At 35.2% G+C, this 20,944-nt stretch overlaps 1 protein-coding gene across 4 annotated transcripts in view; it reads left to right on the forward strand.

Annotated features, from left to right (window-relative positions):
* Positions 1-1,579: 1,579 nt before the first annotated feature.
* Positions 1,580-20,944, forward strand: part of LOC115211060 (kelch-like protein 24) — an 80,206-nt gene continuing 60,841 nt past the window's right edge. The window contains exon 1 of one of the 4 annotated variants that reach the window (XM_029779943.2): positions 1,580-1,701. The gene's annotated coding sequence lies outside the window, so the exon portion shown is untranslated. The remainder of the gene's footprint in view (positions 1,702-20,944) is intronic. The other 3 variants (XM_029779947.2, XM_029779944.2, XM_029779948.2) reach the window with 3 other exon arrangements.

A 20,944-nucleotide genomic window follows, 5' to 3' on the forward strand; every position in this document is an offset into this window, starting at 1 on the left:
ATAATTCTTACATAACTCTATTAAGTGATCACATCTATTAAATGATGAGTGGCAACAAATAAACATTGCTAAATTTGCTTCAAGCATAGATGTCTTATCATTTTGGGCTTTAATAAAATTGGCAAGAGGAATCATTTGCTGTGTAGTTGATACCTTATGTTTCTTTGCTTCACAGTGGCTTCTTTCGGAATTTTTGCTAGTACAACTTATTTTTTTTTTGCTCATTATAATGTAGTGGGAAGCAAGAAAATAAATTGGTGGCGAGCCGGGTAAAATGCTTAGTGGTATTTCTTCTGCCATCACGTTCTGAGTTCAAATTCCACCGAGGTCTACTTCGCCTTTCATCCTTTCGGGGTCAATAAATTAAGTACCAGTTACACACTGAGGTCGATGTAATCGACTTAATACCTATGTCTGTCCTTGTTTGTCCCCTCTATGTTTAGCCCCTTGTGGGTAATAAAGAAATAGGTATTTCGTCTGCCGTTACGTTTTGAGTTCAAATTCCGCCGAGGTCTACTTTGACTTTCATCCTTTCGGTGTCAATAAATTAAATACCAGTTACGTACTGGGGTCAATGTAATCGACTTAATCCCTTTGTCTGTCCTTGTTTGTCCCCTCTATGTTTAGCCCCTTGTGGGCAATAAAGAAATAAGAAAATAAATTGAATGATTAATAAAAATATAAAATTGAAAACACAGCTTATCAGTTTGCCGCAAATAATTCTTTCATTTGCTGTCAACAATTCTTATGTTTGCTACAAACAAATTCTTAAGGTGAAGAATACTGATTCAGAGATGCAGGGTGGCCAACTTATAAATGGAAAAGTAAAATCTGCAGAAATCCTAAAACTGTGTTCAGATATAAACCTGGGAACATCACATTTCGCTTCCAATCTTACATTTAATATCTATTGCTAAAACCACAAATACAACTACAATATTTGAAGAAAAAAAAAGTAAGTAGAACTATAAAGGGGAGACCCCCGCCATCCCCGTAGTTCTACACAAGATATTTAATCCAAATGGAAAAACACAGGTCTGTTTTAAAAGAGTCAAACTGAAAGTAAATCAGTCAACCTGTCACGATAAAAACTCATCTCTACAGAATAAAGCATTGTTAGGACGAATTTCCATGCTTTCATTCTTTGCAACAAATTTACGTTATTGTGTAGTGAGTTCAGGTGCTGACATGAGTTATCTTTTCCCCCTCCTCCCATCAGCACGGCTCTGTATCTAAGCGGCAGGAGTGGGGATGGAAAAGTTCATAACTTGATAAACTTTATTTTGATAAACTTCCATTTGAAGTTTCATGAAAGTGAAAGAAAAATTCAACAATAGCTGATAGTGCTAAAATTTGGATGTAAGATACTTTGACGAAAGGGGAAAAGGAGGAAAAAGAAAAAAAAAATGGTAACTATTGTGGAAATAGCATGATCAGAGAAAAATGCTAAAAAAAAAATGCTGAATAAAATTTTAAACCTGCTATTTCCCCTGCTAAATGCTAGATTCAAAAATTTTCTGCTAAATGCTGAAAAAAATGCAAGATCTAGCATAAAATATGCTAAATTGGCAAACCCTATAAGTTATCTCCCCTGGTGATGTAACCTCTCGCAGTTTAATGATGGGACCAAACGATGTTGTAATAAACTACCAAGCGACTTGATGAAACAAATGACTAAACTTCAAATAATTCCTCTTGTTAGTAAGTATTCGACTTTTCAGTTACTTTAATTGTCTTCTGTTAGTATCTCAGCAATACCATGGAATTAATTTTGCCCATTATAACAACGCATTCTCTGCTACTAACACATATGCTTCTCTACACTTTCTATCATCGTGTCGCGTTAATAACCTTAATATTATTTATAAGCCTTGTTTGCTGTTTACTGTCGGCAAATCACCCTAATTCTTAATATAGTACAGTAACCTAGGTTTTGTCAGGTAATTCCTTTTTATCACTTCATTCCCACTTAGCATCTCCAATTCAATTACATATCTTTATTCTTATTCGACGGTAGACTACCTCATTCGGGACACTTCACTTAATCTTCTAATACAAAAATTACAGACTCTGTTATCTAAATATAGTTTTTTTAAATAAAAACACCCATAAATATATTCCTTCGTTGTTTCAATGTTTCTGCTAAGATCGAAACATTCTCTCTCTATATTTTCTGTAGATTATACGTAATTGCAACGTTTGTATGTTGCCTGTCTTTCGAGACAGTATTTTACTAAAATATTCAATGAAGACATCTTGTTAAAAGATTCCTTAACTAGTAATGATTATAAGAAAAGATATATATTTGTTTAATTGTTATTTAAAACATACATAAATCTTACTTAAAACTCAAACGTACCTAACCTGTCGCAACACGAATCGAGACAAGCATTAAAATAACTTCGTAGAAAATGAAATTTTGGGAATAATTAAAAGTTTGAAATTTGTTTTTTTGTATATTATTGTGATGATATCGATAATTCAGTATCTCAAATTCTATTTTTCCGTTATTTGTTTCATGACAATAAGACTTTCTTTGCTGTCCGTGTTATGTGAGAGATATAGTGTTCTAGCAGATAAATTTATTTCGAAAATATATCCTCTTTAGGTTACGTTTTTTGTTTTGACATTTAATCTCTGAAGCATGGATTTTATAAATCACCTCCCACTTGTTTAATACGCTTTTTTCTTTTACTTTTTTCTTCTAATGGTCTTAGTATACAAATATATTGAGCATCGGCTTTTCAAAGTCTTAAAATTAAAATAAAAAAACCTTATTTAAAAAAAAAACACAGCATAAAAAACCATAATAAGGAATCTCAACCTAATGCTTTATAAATTACATAAAGGGCACGGTTAATTTTTTTATATGTGTGCGGATTTTAAAAGTATTAAAAAACATTGATAAATCTCAATTTAGTGTTTTTTCTAATCGTATTTATATATTAATTATAGGGATAATGAACGCTGGCATTGATAATCTTTGAGTATAGCGTGCCACTTTCACTTTCTCAAACTTTTAGTTAGCATCAGTTTGGCGGTCACGGAAGATTTCTATTTTTTAAACTGTACTGCAGCCAGTTTGTTTGTCATAGGGGATATTTTAGGTGCAATTCTGATGCATCGGAGTGTCTAGAATTGTTGTTGTTGTAAACGAGAGGGTATTATGATAGGAAGATTTGGCAGCTATTTCTAGCAAAGAGAAGCATTTCAATTAACATTATTGTTACTTTTTCAAACACAAGAATAAATAAGACTTTAATTTGATTTAATTCAAACTGGTACTTTCCTTCTAGTTTCGGAAACTTTGGTTTTATCCTTCAGTTTCGAAAGATAATAATGATTTCAGCAATGAATATCTTAAACAGTTGAAGGAATTTGGGAGCCAATGATCAACTTCCGTGATATTATGGAACAGCTGTAATAGAACATATTGTTGATGAATAGCAATTTTTATTTTCCACTAGGTTCATATTTATCCTTACATTATCTCCATAAAAATTCTTGCAAGTAACTATTGAAAAGTTCTTCAGATGCACCATTCATTTACTTCACTTTTATGTCATACCATAAAACTAAAACGATTTGGTAGTTTGTGTATGTGTCTGGCAGTTAGCAGAACTGATGGAATTCTTACTGTGGTTCACAATACATTGACCAAATTCCAATAGCAATTCTCATCATGGCTTGTCTGCTGAAATGAAAACATAAGGAGACTGGGATCTTTTCGGTTTGAACGGCAGTTTTTTCGAACGGTGTCATATGAAATTGTCACCCATAATTATGACCCTAGTATCGATCTAGGTACGCATTTCAATCTGTTTTAGGGTTAGGGGTGGGGGGAAAGGTATCTTTTTTTTCTTCACAAATGTAAATAAACCCAATCTGTTTCTTAAACGAGGGACATATTCATACGGCACAGAATGTTTTTTACCTCAATAGACGTCAGTGATTGGTTGAAATTGCAGAAAAAAAAACAACAGTGTTACAAACTATAGAATTTTCTCAATAAAGCCAAGAGAAAAAGATGTTTTATAAACACATTCTACCAGTATACGAAGTTTAAAAGTGTTTAGTTACCTAGAAATTATGTTAAAAACTGCCGTTCAAACCGAAAAGATCCGGAGACTGTTCAAATCAGCTTGCTGGTGGCTGATGTGGCCAATACAAGACAGACATGCAGCAATATATCTATTTTATCACATGAATGTTCCAGTTATTGGAGCAAATTATTGATCCACATGCAATTTTATTTCCTCTAATCTTGAGCAGTGTGTCTACCCAGTTACCCCAAATGCTCAGCAGTGTTGCATTAGAGCATTTACACTCTTGGTATTTTTTATATTGTCAAGACAGCGAGCTGGCAGAATCGTTAGCACGCCGGGTGAAATGCTTAACGGTATTTCGTCTGCCGCTATGTTCTGAGTTCAAATTCCAGCAAGGTCGACTTTGCCTTTCATCCTTTCGGGGTCGATTAAATAAGTACCAGTTACGCACTGGGGTCGATGTAATCGACTTAATCCGTTTGTCTGTCCTTGTTTGTCCTCTCTGTGTTTAGCCCCTTGTGGGTAGTAAAGAAATAGGTATTTCATCTGCCGCTACGTTCTGAGTTCAAATTCCAGCAAGGTCGACTTTGCCTTTCATCCTTTCGGGGTCGATTAAATAAGTACCAGTTACGCACTGGGGTCGATGTAATCGACTTAATCTGTTTGTCTGTCCTTGTTTGTCGCCTCTGTGTTTAGCCCCTTGTGGGTAGTAAAGAAATAAGTATTTTTTATGTTGTCAAGTTACATCTGACTATCAGATTTAACCCCCTTTCGAATAGTTTTCATTTGTCTGTCTTCCTTTGTATTTTTTTTTTCTTTTTCTCTCAACATAAGTCATTCAGTGGTTAAATACAGAAATTCAGCATTTTGTATTGTAATTCTTCCTTCCTCTAACAATGATGCATCACTTGACAAGTGAGTTTCACCCTCAAGTTACATGTAAGTAGTTATGATAAGGGATCTTGTATACCAAAGGCTTTTTAATGACAGCACTTTCCCCAATTATCAAGAAGTTGTTACTACTTTCAAGTATTGGTCATTGTAGAAAATGCTTGACTCCATGCTACCGACAACTACTATTTATAATTAGGATCAAAAAGATTGCTCAAACTGCAACTTTATCTCAAAGAAAAGGAGTCCTATATATTGCCTTTTTGTACATGACTTACGCAAAAAAAAAATTAGCTTTTGTCTCACACTTGTGACACATGGCATTTCTTGCTGGATGTTTTTTTCTGCTCGTGTCTACACTCCCCACATACACACAAAATCACTTTCGAGAATCAGCTGCTGAAAGTTTCTGTTTGGTGTCCTGTTTTGTAAGTAGTAGAATTTAAGAAGCTATCCTCATTATAAATGTTATGCTGTTGAACTAAGTCCAATGTTATGACTTGTGGTACTGCTTTTCCAAATGTTGTGTTCTATTTTCATGTAGTATAAACCTTATATATGTTGCTAATATTCAAGACATAAGAAGGCAGCAAGCTTGCAGAATTGTTAGCATGCCAGGCAAAATACTTAGTGGCATTTCCAATGTTCCAAATTCAAATTCTTCTGAGGTCAACTTTACATTTCATCCTTTCAGGGTTAGTAAAATAAGTACTAGTCGAACACTAAAGTGAGGGCCAATGTAATTGTCTTGCCTTCCATCTCTGAAATTGCTGGCCTTGTGCCAAAATTTGAAACCAATATTCCAGAAATATTAGCATTTGTTATCAAAATGCTTAGCAGCCTTTGTCCTTTATTATTATTTTTTTTTACATTCTTGGGTCAACTTTGCATTTCTTCCTTTTGTGGTTGATAAAATAAGTTAATAAAATAAGTTATGGTGGGGGGTCAATGTAACTAACTATCCTCTCCCTCCAGAAAATGCTGGCTCTATGCTAAAATTTGAAACTATTATTGTATGTGATAACTCTACTGAAAATCATAAAAAAATTTGAAGACATTTCTGTCTTGTGTAAAATATCTTGACCTTTTCCAATAAAAAAGTGTATTTCTGATAAATCAAATGTCAGTTTCCTTGGTTGTTAGATTAAAGGCTAAAAAAATATCAATTGATTCTTATAGGTTACTTTTTCTGAAATGCCTTAAAGTGCCTACTTCTAAAAAGGAACTTTAGAAAATAAAACACTGGGTTGCTAGTTTATTATTTCAAATGGATGATACATTCTTCTTCTGATAAAGGAAGATGTTTAATGTTATGTACCACTTTTCCCATTCTTCAAGAAGCTATTACTATTTCAGGAAAAAATGGAAATTGATAGGAAAAGTGCTTGTCTCCATGCTAGTAACAATTCCATTCCATTTACAATCATGACCAAACATTGTTCTAGCTGCAACACAAAGAGGGCATGCTAGTGACTTTTTCTGCTGTGCCCTTTCCAAAAGTGAACGGTGGAAATGTTTGGGAACAGGAACACTACCAGACTGTTATTATGTGTAGCTAATAGGGATTGATTAAATGTGCTATTGACCAGATTGGTCAAACTGAAAAACAACTGTCATGAATTGTGCACCTTATACCTAAGGTGCACAACACTAAAACCTTCTGTCCTACTGGGTGTATGTGTTTAGGTCTGTAATTATGGGATTACTTTAGAAAAGACACGGACAACCTTTTTTTTTCAAGAAGCAGGCTGCCTGAGACACAGCTCACCATCAAGTGGACTGCTTGATATCCAAGGTAATTTATCGTTAAGTATGCCATTCAGAAAGTCCCATGGGCCACAGTTTGCCTATGATGGTTTTAGAACTTGCGAGGTGTTATAAATAGGTTGGAAGCCTAGCCTAGTTGGACATAATCTATAATTTATTCTTCTCTTGTATTCTTTTATTGTGTTTTGTGCTGTTGAGAAAGGAGCTGTCAAGAAGTTGAGTTCTTATGTAAATGGTAATATTATCTCCTACTGAGACATTTTACATATAAAGAATTCAATTGATATAAAGTAAAAGAATAAAATATTACACTGGAGGGTCAAACTGTCTTCATGTAGTTTCGACAATTTTTTATCAATGTAGAACAGTGTGTATACTGATATTTTGTCACAAATGTGCTGACCTGCTGAAGCAGATTAGAATTTTAATCAATATCTTCATGATCAGTTGTTTCACTCAGGTATGTGAAAATTTTTGCACAACGTAGATTTGATATCACCTGTTGAACCATTATTAGCTGTCTCAAAGAGCTATCTTTAATTGTAACACCTGGTGCTTTCCATATCAATAGAGGAGCTCTATTCATGTTGAAGTGAGGAATTTTCTAGAACAACAAAGAATTGGGTAAAAGAGCAATTTTAGCCTTACAACCATAGAGAAAATAAGCAATGTCAGAGAAACAATCACAGAATGGATATGAGTATCATTAGTTTTAAAGTTGTAGAACCTTCCAGAATTTCTTTGGGAAGATGTTCTTTTTTTTTTTTTTTTTCATTGTACTTTAAAATTTGACAAGTTAGAAGAAATGAGCAATGCAGGAGAAGCAATCAAACAACAAGGAGCTCATTGTTGTTAGCTTTTATCTCATAAAATCTTCTAGAAACTTGTTGGGAGAATGTTCTTTTAGAAGTATTTCATTTAATTCATTCTCTGCTCACAATTGCTACTGATAATCATTTCTATCTTTTTAGTAACTATCTTTACTTGATGTTTTTCTACTTTTTTGGCTAGTTTTTCTTGGCCCCTAGCATTAGAAGATATTTACACACACACACACACAAAAGTGATCCTTTAGTAGAGAAAGCTGAATTATTGTAAGTTTACTTATGTTTAAAAAAAGTACTGGAGTAGTAGACACTATTTTGTTCTGTGAATTGCCACTATGCCCAACGTCTGGTAAAATAATTAAGCATGCAGAACCAAACTTGACAATTGCTGACTCAGTTCCAGATTCCAGGTCTCAGCAACACTCCTGGATCTTTAAGCTATTTCTCTAGAGGTAGACTCTTTGAGTAGCAGAGATTGTGAAAATTATTCCACTGAACTCTACCATTCTTATCACTTCTTTTGATAAGCTTTATCATTGAAAGAGAACTACTAAACAAGCCCCGAAAGACTTAATTTGTGATTTATGTTACATTGTAGAAACAAACTCCATTTCCAAATTGGAATTATTTGGTGCTGCAAGTTTTTGCTAATTTTACAATCTCATAGTTCATTGTTTTTTGTTTTGTTTTGTTGTTTCTTTTTCTTTGAATGAGTCTGAATGTTGTAATAGTTAGTGCATCACATGATAGATGAGTTATCTCCATTACTTAACCAAATATTGAGTTGCAGCATTATTTGTTCAATAAAGTCTGTGGTATACTAATCTCTTATTTTGTCACATGACATTGTATTCAACAGTTATCCAACGAATTTTATATTTTTTAAACTTAATTTGGGATATAAAGGGCATTTACTGCTAGACAGAATTTAACATAAAACCATTGACATTCAAGGGTTCTAAGTCATCTAAAATCATTTCTTTGCTTTTTTACCAAAACAAACTCTAAATGGCGTATTATGTATTTAAGGATGAAAGTCAATTTATTGATTTGTAACGAATTTCTCGACATTGTTCTGTTATATTTCCTATTATTCAGACAGATCTACCTTGTCACAACTGTCACCCAACTAACAGCTGTACTGCATGGTATGTATTCAGAATGATGCATATCTGAAGGCAAGTTTCTTGTTAGATATGTTATTTCTTTACTACCCACAAGGGGCTAAACATAGAGGGGACAGACAAAGGTATTAAGCCAATTACATCAACCCGAGTGCGTAACTGGTACTTAATTTATCGACCCCGAAAGGATGAAAGGCAAAGTCGACCTCAGCGGAATTTGAACTCAGAACGTAACAGCAGATGAAATACCGCTAAGCATTTTGCCCAGCGTGCTAATGTTTCTGCCAGCTCGCTGCCTTCTGGTGAACCAGACGTGTGTAAAAAAATTGTAATATCAACCACTACACTGATAGGATATTGTTTAATTTATCCAGACTATGCATTCTACCAAGTTACAACATAACACTCAATGCATCCAAAAGAATCAGGTAGTAGATGTTGCAAAAAACTACAAGATTTATGCACATAGGACAGGAGATCTCCTTTATCTATTTGGTACTATTTACGAGGGGAATATGCTTTCCAGTGCAGATTTGGTGTTAAAATGGGGTGAGTTTAACTATTTAATGGGCTTGGTAATAAAACAATGGTAAGTGGTTTTTCGAATATATTGTTGTAGTCCTTCAGCTCATTGGATACCGTTGAACCTTCTAACCCATGCCAGCATGGAAGACAGACATTAAATGATAAGGATGATAAGTAGTTGTATACATTTCTGTGAAAAGAGTATATGTTGTGGAATATCCAAGTGCACCAACCTGTTGATATTGTAACACTGTGGAATTATGTAATTCAGTGTAGTTGAGTGATATTGTACTTGGAGTAGTTCCAACATTTTCATGCTTCAAGTGCTTATGATTCAGCTTATAATAATAATGATAATAAGGCTACATTTCTGCTATAACTATTTGGTTTGTTCCTTGTGTAAGAATATAGTCCTCCTATTTGGCAATGTATGGTGGTAGAAGCATTGCTTGACTGTTGTTGATGTCTGTAGATAATTGGGATTGATTAAATGTGTCATTGCACAAATTGGTTATATTGAAAAAGGCAGCTGTCATAAATTGTTCACCTGGCATCTAATGTGTTTTCCAACTTGGAAGGTTTCTGTCTTACTGTGTTTATATGTTTGAGTCTGTAATAATGTAACTGCTTTAGTACTTACAATGTGTGAGATCAGGAAAGGTTTGAGGCACAGGCTGGTTGGACATAGTCCATTTATTTATTCCTTGTACTGTTTGTCTGCTCATGTTACAGTGAATGAGGAAGAGTTGATACAAGCTTTCAGAAAACTGAATCTGTAACAAAGTTTTTAACTCCCGGTTCAACCATTTTACTTCGTCTCTGTTTCTCATTACCTCTGGAAAAGTTATGAATATCTCAACTTTTACTTTTTTGTTTTCCTAGAATTATATATATATATATAGTGTACATTTAGTGTATTATATTTATAGTGTATATTTAGTGTACATATAGTGTATTTATATGAATAATATATAGTCTATTGACTAAATTTTTACACGCTAGCCCACTGGTAATAGAAATTTCTAATATTTCTTATTACCCTTTGATATTATTAATAAATATATTTATATATATCTATATATAAGTGCAGGAGTGGCTGTGTGGTAAGTAGCTTGCTAACCAACCACATGGTTCCAGGTTCAGTCCCCACTGCGTGGCACCTTGGACAAGTGTCTTCTGCTACAGCCTTGTGAGTGGATTTGACTGAAAGAAAACCATCACACATATATATATATATATGTGTGTGTGTATGTTTGTGTCTGTTTTCTCCATCCACCATTGTTTGAAAACCGATGTTGGTGTGTTTACATCCCTGTAACTTAGCAGTTCAGCAAAAGAGACCGATAGAATAAGTACTTGGCTTACAACAAATAAGTCCTGGGGTCAACTTGTTCGAGTAAAGGCAGTGCTCCAGCATGGCTGCAGTCAAATGACTGAAACAAATAAAAGAGTCTAACAACCACTATATTTGTTTTTATTTGGAATGTCGAATATATATTGTACAATACAAACAAGAAGGTGATATTCTTTCTCTTCAGCAGAATTAATGGGTAATATTACCCTTACAAGGCGGGGCTGTTTGTTGATGACGTTTTCCACCTTGTGAGAGTAATGTTACCCATTATTACTGGTGATATAACGGCATCACTGCATTTGAAGAAAAAAAATATCACCTTGTTTGTATCGTGGCTTTGTGGTAAGTAGCTTGCTTATGAACCACATGGTTCCAGGTTCAGTCCCACTGCGTGGCACCTTGAGCAAATGTCTTCTACTATAGCCTCGGGCTGACCAAAATCTTGTGAGTGGATTTGGTAGACGGAAACTGAAAGAAACCCGCCGGATATATGTGTGTATGTATATATATATATATATATATATATATATATATATATATATATATATGTGTATGTGTATGTTTGTGTGTCTGCTTGTCCCCCCCCCAACATCGCTTGACAACTGATACTTGTGTGTTTATGTCCCTGTACCTTAGCAGTTCGGCAAAAGAGACCAATAGAATAAGTACTAGGCTTACAAACAATAAGTCCTGGGGTCAATTTGCTCAACTAAAGGCGGTGCTCCAGCATGGCCACAGTCAAATAACTGAAACAAGTAAAAGAGTATATATATATTGATAGATTTATGTGTTGTCATTACTGACGATGGTTCATGATACGATATTCAGTAGTCCACAGAAAAAAATCATCTATTTATATTAGAGTTGTAATGTTTAAATGTTAGGTGTTTATCGGTATGTGTTCGTGTATTTGTTTATTTTGTTTCCCCATTGAGTTGCATTATTTGATGTTGGATATGTTCTGTTTAATTTGTGGTTTAATCCCATTGATTTTTATGCTCAAGTGGTCCATGAAAATATTCAGTAAGTGAAAATCGTCCACAGTAAGAAACCAGTTAACCCTTTAGTGTTTAAACTGGCCATATCCGGCCGAAGTTTTCTACCTATTTTATGTTCAAACTGACTAGATCAGGGCTCTCACACCTAACCTACATTAACATTCTAAAAATAAACAATCACGTCATTGAAACCTCAAAGCTATAAGATAATGCATGATTAATTAAAAACAATTTGAGTAAAAAAAATATTACATTTAACAGAGTAATCTGAACACTAAAGGGTTAAAGAACCTCTGAACTATGTCATAAACTAGAGTGAAAGTTTTACAATTTCGTGTCCTTTGCTGTGAAATATTATCAGAATATCATCTAACTGCTCGTCGAATTAAAGTTACGAAAGTAGTTTGCTGACATTTGCCTGTTCTATAAATTATTCAGTTGGTAAACACTAGCATGATTTATACAAATTCTTAGTTACTGAAATTCTCTAAACATTCCACAACAGTTTTCATTATATCAACATTTATTTTAAACATACACACTCTTTTTACTCTCTTTTACTTGTTTCAGTCATTTGACTGCAGCCATGCTGGAGCACCGACTTTAGTCGAGCAAATCGACCCCATGACTTATTCTTTGTAAGCCTAGTGCTTATTCTATCGGACTCTTTTGCCGAACTGCTTAGTTACAGGGACGTAAACACACCAGCATCGGTTGTCAAGCGATGTTGGGGGTACAAACACAGACACACACACGCATATATACATATATTTTTCTTCTTTTTCTTTTACTTGTTTCAGTCATTTGACTGCGGCCATGCTGGAGCACCGCCTTTAGTCAAGCAAATCGACCCGGGGACTTATTCTTTGTAAGCCCAGTACTTATTCTATCGGTCTCTTTTGCCGAACCGCTAAGAGATGGGGACGTAAACACACCAGCATCGGTTGTCAAGCAATGCTAGGGGGACAAACACAGACACACACACAAAGATATATATATACATATATACGACAGGCTTCTTTCAGTTTCCGTCTACCAAATCCACTTGCAAGTCTTTGGTTGGCCTGAGGCTATAGTAGAAGACATTTGCCCAAGGTGCCATGCAGTGGGACTGAACCCGGAACCGTGTGGTTGGTAAGCAAGCTACTTACCACACAGCCACTCCTGTGCTTATATAGGAAGTCTATTCATCAGTAATAGGTTTAAAAAAACTAGAATTAAACAATGTCCTTGGCCATGTGGCTATTTTGCTCCTAATGACCTTATTAAACTACAAGTCTTTCTTTTTTTTGTTCTGTATTAAAATATCTTTGTTGATTTTCTCTTGTAAGCTGGTCTTCCTTGAAACTTCCCTAGACTACTAGCCTTCATTTGTTTATCAAAGACGTTATATTGTGAATATGTCAGTTTTATAAATATCAGTTATGTAACTGATAAGCTCTAAATTTTCTAAAAATTTTGATTGGCTGATATTATTAGAGTTATCTCTTTGTTTTGTTTTTAGATTTTTAAACACCTCTAGAAGTTTTTGTTTACTCATAGCATAGATAAACTGAAGTTATTCAAAGTTTTTCAATGCACTATATTACAGTGAGACTCAACTGTTTCTACAGGTATGTGTGTGATATACATATATGCAAAACACTCTCCTGAGGTATCGTGTTGATATTCATAATCAGGGTCTTTGCATTCCCTATATCTATATATTTATTTATATATATATATATATTGGGTTGTCCGGAAAGTTCATGCCAATTTATAGTAGCTTACCTTTCGACTTATTTTAGAACATGGTTGAGTCCATAAAATAGGATTTGACTACACCTCCATTTAGAGCACAGTTTAAGCTATCTTTTTGTGGAAGAAGGTTTATGTTCCTATAACCTGTGTTAATTCTGTAACCCTTTAAAATGGAAGATAAGAAAGTTCATTTTCGGCACTTGATGCTTTGGGAAGCAGACAAAAATTGCTGCAGCTCAGCTGGGATGTGTTACCCCACCCTCCATATTCACCAGATATTGCTCCTTCGGATTTCCACTTATTCAGGTCTCTGCAGAATAGTCTTAATGGTAAAAATTTCAATCATAAAAAGATACCTTGATGAATTCTTTGCCATGAAACCCCCTCAATTCTGGGAAGAGGGTATTTTCAAGTTAAAGGAAAGATGGAGATTCATTGTGCAACAAAATGGTTCCTATTTAGTTGATTAAAAATGTAATGGCCAGTATTTATTGACCTTTTTCTTTCCTTTAAAAAAATCAGCACGAACTTTCCGGACAACCCAATATATATATATATATTCAAAATGTGACCGTGTGTGTACCATTGAGGATTTTTTTTTCTCCATCTTCCCTTCTTTGGTTCTTTCCTTTTCCTATGTTTCTGACGAAGAGCTCCACTCGAAACATTAAACCCTCCTTCTTTCCTGAGCATCCAGTAACACTATACTTGTTCCACGTCCTTGCGTTGTTGTGTTTTCTCTTAGTGTTTCATGTTTGGATTAACTATATATATATATATAGTTGCTTCGGAGACTGTTCAAATCAGCTTGCTGGCAGCTGATATGGCCAATACAGGACAGACATACAGCAATATATCTATTTTTGCTGATTGGAATATGCTTTACTGAGGGGGTTTAATAAGATCAAAACATGTCTACTCTTTTCACTAGTTTCCTTTAAAGACAAGATTCACGCCTAATTACATAGACTATATTTTCTAAAATAATCTTTCTTTGATATTAGAATTACATCCTTTGTTTTTAGATTTTAAGCTACCCTAGAGGGAATTTTTGCCTACTTATTGTATGGATAGTTTCAGTTAGCTAAAGTTTTCTGACTTACTACATTATGTGAGACCCCACATATTTTAGTATGCCAAAGGTATGTTCTCCTTGCCCTATTGTTGAGTTGATAATTGAGTTTGTATTTTTTTTTTTTTTTTACCACTGTACAAATATTTAATAAGCTTACACAATTACACCTCATTAATATACAAAAATAAAATAAACCAGTGTTCCAAGAATATCTTAATTGAAGTCTCTGTAAATCTGTAATGTTTTGTTCTAAAACTGGAATGCTATTTTTTAGTTTATTATGAATCTCTATGCTTCTAAAAACTAATTATCATTCGAGTAAAGCAGTAGAATTTGAGGAAACTAGTGATGTCCTCATCAGCAAATAGTAATTATTTGTCACATGACTTTCTTCAATCTTTCCTTTGTTTACTGACTCTCGTGTACAGAAAAATATTTCAAGTACCCAAATATATTTCATAAGAGCACCATCCGAGCGTGATCGTTGCCAGAACAGCTAACTGGCTTCCGTGCGGTAGCATGTAAGAGGCACCATTCAAGCAGGATCGTTACCAGCATTGCCTTACTGGCACCTGTGCCATTGGCATGTGTAAAAAGATTTGAGCGAGGTCGTTGCCAGTACCGCCTGACTGGCCCCCATGTCGGTGGCACATAAAAGCACCCACTACACTCTCGGAGTGGTTGGCATTAGGAAGGGCATCCAGCTGTAGAAACTCTGCCAGATCAAGACTGGAGCCTGGTGCAGCCATCTGGTTCACTAGCCCTCAGTCAAACCGTCCAACCCATGCTAGCATGGAAAGCAGACGTTAAATGATGATGATGATGAAGTGGTGTCCTGTATTTCATATTTTATACTAAAACAATGGTAAAAGTATATCCTTAACATAGCTGTATCATATCCAACAAATGGCCCTTTTCTTGACAGCCAGTATATTGCTTCCACATCTAGGATGCTGCTGCAATGGCAGACATGACCCATACTCCACTGCAGAAGTGTTAAGGCCACTTCCCAATGGTGAAGAAGACTGGCCTGCAAGAATCCTGTGCTGGTGCCATGTAAAAAAAGTACTCATGCCAGTGCCACATGAATGCGCTCGTGCAGTGCTACATGAAAGCACCCAGCACATTCTATAAAGTAGTTGGCGTTAGGAAGGGCATCCAGCTGTAGAAACAACTGCCAGATCAGACTGGAACCTGGTGCAGTTCTCCAGCTTACCAACTGTGGTCAAACTGTCCAACCCATGCCAACATGGAAAACAGATGTTAAATGATGATCATCTCATCTCACTATTCAGAAAAGGCCACCTGACTGATTGATATAAAGCCTCTGGGCCCACAGATGTGCTGACCCTTCTCTCTACCTTTTCTAACCTTACTTTAATCACATCTGCTCTTTGCAACTGCCTGGACTTGTTCAACCTCTTAGTCCTTTCTCTGATCATCGCCCTTCTTTCCCAGAATATCATTCCTCTGGAATCCTCTCTTTGCTTACTAAACTAAAAGCATTTTCAGTATGTTACCTTTCTCTGTGTCATTCAATCACTATTTGATGTATCTATCCCATTCCAATTTTTGTTTGATATATCTCTATCTCATCTGCCCTGTACTTCTGACACTTCACCTATTATGCTCTCATTATCAGTTCAGTTTTAGAAGTATTAGTTGGTTATTTTCACATTCATCTTTATATTTAGACCTCTTCTCAGCTTTGTACAGTAAATCCAATGGCTCATTCTATATGTTACTATCCAACAATTGTATATATTCTAACTTTATTGCCTGAGATTCACTTCACAGCTTTTACTTACATTTCATTTGAACATCAACTACACCGATCCACATGTAGTAAAGGCCATCAATGCTGTGCCTCCTCTGAGCCAATCATTTTTAAAAATGTGTCCCTGTTATACAGACAGAAGCTTTTTATTACTACTGTCAGAATCAGTGGTTCTCTCTTGAACCTGGTTAAAATGACACTACTTGCTCAAACTACTGCACTGGTTTTCAATACCATAGAAGTTATGCAAGCAGCTGTTAACAACCACATCCTTCATTTTCTTGACCTATCTTAGTGATTGCACTCATGGCTTGTTCTCCTATATCTCACATCAATAATCTCTCACCTTTGAGAATTTCAGAAAAATTCAAGTTATCCTTAGTATCAACAAAGGTTTTAACATGTCTACCATAAAAATTCCATCACTAAGTTGATTGCATATGGTCTACATTTGTCTTCAGTTTCTTATTTCTTTACTGCCCACAAGGAGCTACACACAGAGGGAACAAACAAGGACAGACAAATGGATTAAGTCGATTATATCGACCCAGTGCGTAACTGGTACTTATTCAATTGACCCCGAAAGGATGAAAGGCAAAGTCAACCTCAGCAGAATTTGAACTTGGAACATAGCGGCAGATGAAATACTGCTAAGCATTTCGCCCGGCGTGCTAACATTTCTGCCAGCTCACCTACATTTGTCTTTCATTTCTTGACATACTGTGTGCTAATAGGGCCCTCTCCAACCCATATTCTACCTGCTCTGTTGTACCACAAATTTTTATGATGTTACTTACATTCTTTCTTGTATGCAATAATTACTTACCTGCTGTCACTTCTAACAACACTTACCTTCCTATGCATCTTCCACTTCTCTCTAACTTTTTTTGGTGCAAGTGTCATGAACATAAAGCCTAAATACCTCATGCTGCATCCATAAATAGGTATCTCAAAACCATTTTCCAACAGGAAAATAATAATCTCATCTTCAACGATACAAAACACTAAACACTATCGTATGTATATCGATATAACTAACTTGTAACTTAGTCCCCATACATACCAACAACATGCAAATTTTGAAAAGTTATGACTGATGCTTGGTGTCTCAATCTCTGAGAATCTCTTATGATGACTTCACATCTATAATTTTATCAAAACTGCATCCCAATAACTTGGAATCTGTTTTAGAGCCAGAAAATATTTCGGATTTCGGCCCTCTACAAAATGCAAATAAAACCCATATTGGAGAACTCTCAAATACATGGGATAGTATTGTTATTTCTACAACATCCCAAAATATATTGTCATGAGTTATTCAACTACTAAGAGTATATATGTTATTGCACTAATAGCTAAAGGGTTTTTAGTTAAACCTCAGTGTAAGCATTTTTTTAAAACTCTCGTGTATTTAGGCAGACCACGTAATTCTAAATGTGTCAGTTTACTTTGCAGTCTGAAAACAGATACTAGATTACCTGGGAATGTTACTTGTCACATTGTTATTTCAAGAGGATGTTAAGTGGTTGAAACAAATATTTTAACTGGACTTCAGCATTAACTTCTATGTTATGTCTCAGGTAAATGGTTTAAGACCTGCCACTGAAATACAACTAAACATATACAGGACAGATGTAAGATATGTATAGATTTATTCTGATTTGTTGAGCAGAAGTGCTCAACATATTCACTATATCTTCATTTAAGCTTTTCTCAGAAGCATGCCTGTTATCAAAAACATTCTAGCCATGATCATTTCATCTTTTATTCAATCGTAGTGTATCCAGAGTCATATTATCCAATGTCCTTCTGTCTGCTTTTAAAATTGTTGAGTTTTATTTCGCTGTTATTTCTAGCTGTTCAAGTGATCAGATAGAAACATCCTCATTGTTCTTATCCTAGGTGAAGGGAAATAGTTTCAACCAAGAACTGAAACTGGATGCAATTTGTATTTCTCTCTCTTCACTTCCTAATGAGTTTATACTTTCATCAGTTATGAACATCTAAGGTGTTATATCATTGCTAGTATTGAAAACTTATTATTAAGGAGACAAGCTAGCAGAATCATCGGCACACCAGACAAAATGCTTAGTAGCATTTCATCCATCTTTATGTTCAGAGTTCAAATTCTGCTGAGGTTGGCTTTACCTTTCATCTTTTCAGGGTCGATAAAAGAAGTACCAGTTGAGTACTGCGGTCAATATAATTGATTATCCCTTTCCCCCAAAATTTCAAGCCTTATGCCTATATTAGAAAGCATTACTATTATATGAAAAATCCCAGCTTTATTTTGCTGAGTATGATGGAAAGTGTCAGTTGCCCGTAGCCAGCAGTTTACTGGTCATGCTTCAAAAACCCTGTGGAGGATTCTTGCATTTCCAAGCAATGATGATTTTTGTAGTTGTTCTATTTTTATATTTATTCAATTATTTTTTTTTTGGTGGGGGGAGCCATATTGGTAGTTGGGTAGTGTTACTTCCAAGTGCACCAATCACTATTTGTATTGTTTCCACTTTCTTCATTGCCTACAACCTGCGTATTACTCACCTCAATTTGTTGTTGTTATGATGATGAAGATTTCATCCAAGGCTACTGACAACACAATCTTTTATGGTTTCAAGTATTACTACAAAACTAGCTGCTTCTTTACTAGCCCTTCCATAGACTGTATTTGAAATGTGCATTTGCTATTCTTGAGTCCATTCATTTCAGTTACACTTGTAATGTGTCTCCAACTATGTCACTCCACTTTGCATACTTCTCTTCCAGAATAAACAAAGAAACCCTATGTAGTTGATTGGCCTGCTAGAAATATCTCCAATAGCAAGGTGGCGAGCTGGCAGAAATGTTAGTACGCCGGACGAAATGCTTAGTATTTCATCTATCGTTACGTTCTGAGTTCAAATTCCGCCGAGGTCGACTTTGTCTTTTATCCTTTCAGGATCGATAAATTAAGTACCAGTTATGCACTGGGACCGATGTAATCAACTTAATCCCTTTGTCTGTCCTTGTTTGTCCCCTGTGTGTTTAGCCCCTTGTGGGCAATGCAATAAAGAAATAGCTCCAATATCTTCTACCATCTTTAAAAATAAAAGAAAACATTGATAAGTAGTCCTCTCTAATAGACTGTATGATGACAGCTGGAGTACCTTTCTTGATAGATATGCTGGTTGGCCTGAGGTTAACAACAAAAGATCAGGAGCTTTCTTTTGTGGGCCAGAATCAGGCAACATGTTTCAATGTGGTTTTTGTTATCTGCATCATATCTTCAGCCTCTCAGCATATCTACACAGAGCAAATCTTCACAATCTTCACACTACCCAAATATATACTTGGCAATCCATCTCTACTGAGCTGCATCCAGCCCATACCAAGCTTGGAAGATTTGTGACCTTGTTCCAAGTTATGTACAGGATCTTATAAAGACAGTATTACTGTTCTGTTAGTTGTAAGGTGACAGCACAACATAAAGGAATGGAGCTACAACATGACTGCTAGAAATAGTAACCAAATTTCCTTCAAACTACAGTCCATTATTTTGTAAAAAGGAAAGTAACTGTAGTTCTTAATGCCCCTAAAGAGATGAAATGGTCGTGACTGGAATGCTTTTGATTATAAATTTTCTGAATCAAGGCTAAACTAATCAACAATAATTTTGTAATTGCTAAATTTCTCTCAAATCAATCGGCACCATTTTAACCCTTTTAATACCAACCTGCCTGAAATAGTACAAATGTCTTGTCTTCAAAAGTTCTGAATTAAAATCTTCCACCAAACCTTAGTCACAATTTATGTTCCAAACACTAGCTTAATGATAACTAAGTTAATTTACTAAATTCTTTGTTATATTTAAAATCAATTTAAAGAAACAGAGCATCTCAACAGAAATATGGTGACAAAAGGATTAAACAAGACACATCGGATAATGTAGTCTTAGAAACTCCTAGAGATAGATGTTTATGGCTAAAAGCCAAAATTCTTATGTACAGTGCATCTTCTTGTGTGTGATTCATCCTGTGATTTAAAACACCAGCACATAAATAGCCTAAACGTGTAATGTTTTAAACAGAGAGAGACCAATAAACCTGTTTTGAACTGTCTTTATACATATCTCTATGGCCCCCATGTATGTACTTCGAGCAGATTCTACATCTTTATTGAAGTATTTAAAATCTCTTCTCCAAAGAAATAGAAAAATCTACCGCTACTGTGTTCATTTTTGAAATAGGCTTTTTAAGGCCATCCACTCAACAAGCAACACATAGAACCTTTCAAAGACCATTCAGTCATCTATTCAGTTTAGATATCTCATTCAGTTAGTGTTTCTTGTTTTTTTGGGTTTTTTTTTTATTGCAGTGACAAAGAATTGCCATAGTGTCTAGTCAATTTCCTTTCGTTCTGTTTTCTCTTGTGTTTTTCTGTATTTCTACACTTATTTCACAAGGGATATAACATCTGCTCTCACTCACTCTCTCTCTCTCTCTCACCCTCTTACCCCTGCACAAAAGAACCTTGGAAAAAAATCAATGTGCTGACAACAGTCTATTTAAAAACAAGCTGACTTGATTTTTTTTAAAGCTATATTTTTAAAATCTGAAATTAACCTGCTGCTTAGTTCAGTTTAAAGTAGTTTTTATTTATTTAATGTTGATCTCAACATTTTAAAAAAATGTTTCAGTTATCTGCATTGCTTTATTACCACATCTTAAACAAGTAGGCGCAGGAGTGGCTGTGTGGTAAGTAGCTTGCTTACAAACTACATGGTTCTGGGTTCAGTCCCACTGCGTGGCACCTTGGGCAAGTGTCTTCTACTATAGCCT

The sequence above is a fragment of the Octopus sinensis genome, linkage group LG4, assembly GCF_006345805.1.
Source record: "Octopus sinensis linkage group LG4, ASM634580v1, whole genome shotgun sequence".
NCBI lineage: Eukaryota > Metazoa > Mollusca > Cephalopoda > Octopoda > Octopodidae > Octopus > Octopus sinensis.